The sequence below is a fragment of the Lactuca saligna genome, chromosome 9 (assembly GCF_052625555.1).
Source record: "Lactuca saligna cultivar CGN05327 chromosome 9, ASM5262555v1, whole genome shotgun sequence".
Lineage (NCBI taxonomy): Eukaryota > Viridiplantae > Streptophyta > Magnoliopsida > Asterales > Asteraceae > Lactuca > Lactuca saligna.
The window spans coordinates 57,010,791-57,018,446 of NC_136425.1; the positions used below are offsets into that span (position 1 = coordinate 57,010,791).

The 7,656-nt window shown below is 36.0% G+C and overlaps 1 pseudogene; it reads right to left on the reverse strand.

Annotated features, from left to right (window-relative positions):
• Positions 1-3,312: 3,312 nt before the first annotated feature.
• On the reverse strand, positions 3,313-4,426 carry LOC145014671 (dehydration-responsive element-binding protein 1E pseudogene; annotated as a pseudogene).
• Between the last annotated feature and the right edge of the window lie 3,230 nt (positions 4,427-7,656).

Below are 7,656 nucleotides of genomic sequence, written 5' to 3' on the forward strand. Positions count from 1 at the left end.
CTTAGGGAGTTATTTGTGCATTTTTGGATCCTTTAATCCATATTTGAGATTATGGTCTACTCCAGAAGCCATGGATGTTAGATCTTAGCACATTTGAGGTCCCTTGTCTATAAAACTACAACCTTTATGAATTATATTGGTCCACGCATGCGATCAGATCCTTAATGTGGTTATTTTTGAGTTTTGGGTTCCATTAAGTCATGCGTGGGAGTAAATTAAGTTGTCAACTTTACGTGTTAAGTGACCTTTTAGGATCGAATCTAAGAGTTTGGCTTAATGGTTTAACAGATTAAGTGCTTAATGGGTTGGGTTCGTCGTCTACGGAGTACGTAGGGTGTGCCCAGCTCGCACGCTGCGCATGATGGCCCCAGAAGGAGTACGTTGAGCGTAAGTCTAAGTACACCAAGCATACTCAGCAGTTTGAGTTCGGTTGACTATTACGGGTTTGTGCCATATTTTGGACTTTTAGGGATTGGGCCTTGTTGGTCCATTGAACTTCCGACTTTGGGCCATTGCTAGGTTGTCGACTTTCTTGGAATTACGCCCATGATGGGTTTTGGGCCCAATTTAGAAGTTGGGTCGTATTGGGCCCCAAATTTTACGCCAAGTGAGGAAAGGGTAAGATGGACTTGTACCTTGAGGGTTGGATTTCAGACTAAGATTCCAGTTTTGGATTATGGATCAATTATTAATTGGTATTATTTGATAGAGATAGTGCATAAATTTTTCTGGATGAGCAGCTCAGCAGCTTGAGGTGAATTTCCTCACTATGTTTGGCGGGTCGAAGGCACCAATTCTAACCCATGGTTTATTATGATTAGCACGCTAATTTTTTGCGTGACTTTGCATGTATGTTTTCTGATTTGTTTATCGGGCGGTGCCTGATGACTATCTTGTATGCTATTTATCTTTGTGCTTCTTTCATGCGTTTATGTGATTGTATGTATACCGGATGGGGCTCGATGACGGGCGGGGCCCATTACTTACTTACATATCTGTTTCGAGTAGGGCTCGATGTTGGCTGGAGCCAGTTATGTGTTTGTTATGTATGGTATGTGGTCATTTGGGAAACTCACTAAGCTTCGTACGTAAGATTTTAAGTTTGTGTTTCAGGTACTTCCGGATCCAAGAGGAAGAGCTCATGGTGATCGCATCGCACACACCATGATGTTTAGCATTTTACCTTACTCTGATATATTTGGATGTTTTTATCAAACTTGATTTTACTATGGTTTATGGATATGTTTTGAAAGGTGATTTTTATTATAATTATAAAAAATAAAACTTTTGCCTTATTTTTTGGGACGTTACAAAAATATGTTTCGTCATCCCAGTATGCTAACCACTTACGTAACATTCAAAATGAGTGGCCAAATAATTCCTCATTCACAATTAAAACGTCATATATGATTTTATATATATATATATATATATATATATATATATATATATCTGGCTTATAATTATTTATGATTACGCATATATCCATGTCAGTATGCTGGAAAGTTAAAGCAACAAATTACAAATATATGGTTGATGTTGAATCTCAAAATTTGAATTTTTTCAGAATCTCAACGGAACCGTCACACACACAAATACCTACACACACCCGCACACCTATATATATATATATATATATATATATATATATATATATATATATATATATATATATATATATATAAGAACCCTTATTTTCTATCAATGGAAATAAAGTAAATTACATCAAGAAGATCAAAGAATTAAAATCTCATTCTAAAGCGATCATTGAAGTACCCTCAGCTATCACACAAATTATATATGCTACAATCCATCACCACACACTGCCTCCACACACCATCATTTTCACCACCACCACCTCTACCAACCATCCACCACAACCATCCCTAGCTCCCCCACCCACCCCCACCACCATCACCGCCTCTGTAACCATCACTGCCACCACCACCTCTTCACAACCTACTGTCACCATACTATGTTTTTAATTTATATAATATATCTTTACGTATAAGAATTGTTTAAAAACACGAATCAAAACCGATTGGTCTAATCATTTTTGATGAGAAAGTGACAATGTTTTTTTGAAGATGAAGTTGATAGTGATTTTCATTAATAAATGATCATGAGTTTGATTCATTTAACACTGCAATGTCTCAAAATCTGTGATTTAGTTTCATATTGATATTTTTGTTTTCATCAAAATCTATATTTTATTTTGATATTATACATTATTTTTCTTTTTGATGTATTTGGATTGATGTAAACTTATGGTTATGTGTTTTTTAATGTATTTTGATTGATCTACCTAAAAAGATTTTGAGAAGACTTATTTAAGGTTACAATTTGACACCCTAACCATCTGCATTTTGAAATGGCTTATCAACGATATACGAGTGTAAAATAACGTCAGATTTAGGGCGTGTTTGGAAAACTAATTAGTAGTTGGGAGCTGTAAATTATTTATTTTATTTGTTATATGAGTGTTTGATAAAAGTAATTTTTTTTAAACATATAAATTTATATGAAAAAAACAATTGCTTAAAAAAACATAAATATACAAATATATTTTTAAGAACACTTCTGGAAATTGATTAAAAAATGTTTAGTAGTTTTTTCTTATTAAATATCACATTAAATAACTTTTAGATTTTCAGATTTTTGTTTAAATAAAAAGAAAACTAAATGCTTATGGTGTATAAAAACTAAATACCAAAAGAAACTTATTGTTCAATATAGCTTTTTTTTTTTTTTTTTTTTTTTTTTTTTTTTTTTTTTTTGTGAAAAAGTAAAAGTTAGGACCTATAAAACATTCGTTCCCAGACACCCTAAATAAAAATCCAAGTCATTATATCAATGAAATATTTTAATTAGTTGGAAATCGATTTTAATTTTATACATAATATATTTATGTATAATACGGATGCCAGAATTTAATAAATAATACAGTTATGTATTATAATTTCCGTGACACTTTAATACATAATACATTTATTATATCTCGTGAGTCGTGATAGAAAACATCACTGTTTGGTTAGTCTTATTATAAAACTTTAAATATATAATAGATGACAAAACATACATCGTTTTTTCCATTTATATGTGTTTCTTCAAGAAAACGTTTATTACCAAAACTGGAACTGACTTCTTCCCGACGTACGTATGTAATCATCAAATTACACGAGAAGTGATTTAAATCCGTTTATCTTTCATTGAACTGATGTACTATATGTACATCTCATTGGCTTTCCTGATATCAAAACGCTCAAACCATGACGAAAAAAAAAAACATATCAATCCATCTTTATTTCCAAATTAAGGAATATATATATGTGGGTATATACGCACACTCAAGAAAACGTTTATTACAAAACCTGGAACTGACTTCTTTTCGACATATCTAACCAGATTACTGGAGAAGTGATTTAAACAGTTTATATCATGTATATATATTTACATCTCATTGACTTTCCTACAAAAACGCTCAAGCCATGAGGGAAAAAAGAAAAAAAAAACATTCACTCTTATCTTATTTCCAGATGTAATATATATATATATATATATATATATATATATATATATATATATATATATATATATATATATATATATATATATATCTAGTAGCTCCATAAAGACTCATCATCACAAAATTCCATGGTATGATCCCCATAGCTGCCATACCCTACCTGCCTCTCCGGAGGTGCTACCATCAGTCCCTCCGCCATGCTGGCAAACAATCCGGGCATCTCGAAAATATCTTCTTCATCCACGTAAAGCTGAATTTCCGGCAACTCAATTGTTTCAACAATCTCCACAACTTCCTTCACTTCCTTCGTGTATCTGAAAGCATCCGCAGCTTCTGCTGCAGCCTTTTGTATATCATGTATGCTGCTAGACTTCGGGATCGGCAATCGCCACACCGAATCGGCAAAATTTAAACAAGCCAGTCGCCCCCTGAAGGCAAACGCCGCCACATCATGTGCTCTTGCTGCCATTACAGCAGTGGGATGTGTCCCTAGCCAAACCCTAAACTTCTTCTTAGGCTCTCTCACCTCACAAACCCACTTACCGTTATCCCTCATCCTCACTCCCCTGTACACCGGATGTCGAGTCTCCCTAAACTTCTTCCTTCCGGCTCGCTTCTTTGGGTTCATTGAAGCCAGTTTCACATCTCTTTCAGCAGCTACACCCTTGATGGTACCTGTGCTGCAGTTTAAGCTAAAAACGGATGCGAAGGGAGCCTTTCCCGAGGACTCGGTGAAGGAATCCATATATATGTTGGTTGTGTGAGAGATTTATGAGCGAAGTTATGGTTTTGTTGGTAGTTTTTGCAAGTTATGACTTATAATTTATAATTTATAAGTGAAGTAATGGTTGTTTGGTATTGTTTTATGAGCGACTTTAAGTGACTGATATACCAATGGCGATGCTTATATAGACATATGTGGAGTGTGTGTGATGGGGTTTGGAAACGAGCTGGTGGTTTGCGTGGTGGAGGAAGGAGGCTTGACAAGTGGCTTTATTTTAATTATTTTTAACGCGTGATATTTTGAGTAAATTGAAAACTATTCTTATAATATTTAGTAATTTACAGATTCAGTCCAATAGAATCAAATGTTGTAATTGGTGTACAATTAGTTTTTTGTTCGACAGTAATGTTTTATATAGAGTCTAAATTAGTATATGTTTAGCGTCATCACATTGACGGCACATGGTTGGTCTTTTTGATCATTTTAGTCCATTTATTTTCACTCTGCTTTGTTACTAGTTTTTTTTAATAAATAAATAAATTAATTTATTTATTAATAAAACTCAAAAATGCATATATCTCTAATAAAATTATATATCAAAATCATAATTATTACTCAGCTAAAACCCTAAACTCATTTCTTGAATCAAAACCTCCGACCAACATGTGCTCTTAGCACAGTAAACAACCATAACCTAATAGATTTAAAAGAATAAAACAAGAAATTTTATTTTCACTTGCTTAATATTCATCATCCTTTCACAATAGTGGAATTTCATGCTTCATCAAAGGCTCATACTGAAGCCACCACATCCACTTCTCCTAAGAAACCCTCTCTTATGCTAGCTTCCCACAATTTTGACAGACTATGAGAATCGGCACCATTCCTTTTAAAAACATAAAGAAATCATTCAAGATTGCCACACAAAGAAGAGGACATTAAGCTTTAAGAAATCATCAACGAACAACTCGTGTTCCTAAACAAGAAGACCTTTCTTGAAGCCATTGGGCTTCCTCCAATTTTAGAAGCGTTGTATTTGAGTATCATTCCCAAAGATAAGTGTTCAAGGTCATTTAAAATCTTGGTCACAAGGGCATGCTAAACAACACAACATATTTCAAGAATTCTAAGCTTCAAGCATTCTTACACTTTCTTGTGTGGCTTATTGTTTGATGCCTATCTGGAAAGACTGTTGGTACTGACTCTTAAGCCTACAATGGCTCAAATCTAGCTGGAAAATTGCAATAGGAAGATAAATCAATTATGGAACCATCCTATAAGATGATTTCATGGAGTACATCAAGGTGAAAAAGAATGAGTTCCCACATCTTCATTTTTGGTCCCTATCTTTCGAGGTTATGTATAAGGTTACAAGAGTACATATCAAGGAAAATCTTGAAGTGTTCATTCTAAGGCTATTAAAACGATAAATGATTCTTATTAAATTTGAATTTGGTCCCCTTAGTGCCTACTGAATTCACTTCTTGACCTTATAATGAGTGACTCAAAAGTTCTTGAATAACATATCAATGATATTGTGGCTTTAGATTTGAAGCAACCTTCCCCATCCACAACAATTACTACATATAAACCTCATAAGATCGAAGTGCCTCCATCAATGCCATTAAAGAAGGCGGAGATGATTTTCATGAAAAGATTGGAGAAAGGAGTCTACTATCCCCAACCTACCTTCCAAAAGGCAGTTGCTATAATACACAACCCAAACTCTAAAAAATATATGAGTGATAATAGACATGTTGTCCGCTCAGAGGAGCCTAAATCCAACCATTCACCTTTCCAAGCAGAATAAGTGCCCAAAGTAAACAATGATAAACCTATAAATAAGACTTCAGCCTCTCAAAATAGTGAAAGCAATGTTTCATTCACATTACCATAAAGTACATTTATACAGGTAATATTTGATGGACCAATATACAAGTAATATTTGATGGACCTTGAGAGAGAATATTTTTTCTACATTGCACATTCTAAAGCCACTTGTAACATCCCCAAAAATCATGAACAAAAATTTCGTTTTAAAATCATCAATCAACCATAATCAAGTCATACATAGATGCTTATATAAAATCAAGTATCATTTCCAACACATTTATTTTATCAGAGTAAAACATCCCAGGCTCAAAACTTCTTGGTGTGTTCCATGCGATCATCCCGAGCTCTTCCCTTCGCTACCGGAAGTACATGAAACCAAAACTGAAATCCGTAAGCACGAAGCTTAGTGAGTTCCCCATATTACCATATACAATATGTATAACCACAAACTGGAATTGGATTTGCCCGACATCGAACTTGCTTGTTGCATCCGGACTTGCCTGGCATCAGACTTGCTCCGGTATTAGGCCCCGCCTGGCATCGAGCCCCACTCGATATACAAATCTTTTTCTCTTAGGCCCCGCCTGAATTTGGGCCTCGGCCGCCACACATACAATCATATAACATGTTAACACATAAGAAAACATACCCTACTGCATTCATGTCCTAAGGCCTCGCCTAACTTGATCCTCGCCCCTGACTTGCTACTGATGAGTCATGGGACCCGATCCATACTCCTGCTAATAGTGAGATACGACCCTCCACCCACACTCACTTCCCTCCTATCTCAAGCCCCGCCCCTGCTCTCTTACTCAGCTAGTGATGAGATACGGGACCTCGCCCACACCCACCTCCCTGCTAGACACATACAAGTATCACACAGACAAGAAGTATAATGAGCATACTAACATTCCTCAGGCTTACCTCGACATCGGACCTTGGTCCAGAAACATACTACCAACACATGCAAGAATCACAAAGACCTCTAGCATACTAACATACCTCGGGCCTCACCCGACATCGGATCGTAATCCGGAACATATATCATAATAATTCCTAGGGCTAACCCTCGGGTCTTCCTACTATACACCAACATAATGGGCTGGCATGAGGAGACTCACCTTGCACTACTGAAGTCCTGCTAAAAACTCCTTTGGCTTCCAACTGGAACTTCCCAAAATGCTAATCCTTCGGCTCCCTGAGCTATCAATACCAAGATAACATTTAGTCCAAATCAATAACCCTTCATAAGGTAGAATGACCATTCTATCCCTAGGCCAACTTGGTCCATAACTAAGGCCCAAACCATAATGAAAAGGCCCAACACTAGGTGAGCTTCCCAAGCCCACTAGTCGCCCACTAATGGCATAATTTTCAAAATTAGGCCCAATCCTTCTAATGGGCCTTACCCTAAGCCTAAAAATCTTCTTGGACCACATCATCTGAATTCTGCTGACCTACTAAGGCCCATAATCCAAAGCATGGCCGAATCCGAGGCCCAAAACACGAAGCCCAAACTGACAATGTACGCGGGGTGTATATTCACATAAACTAAGCGCACTAGCCAATAGTG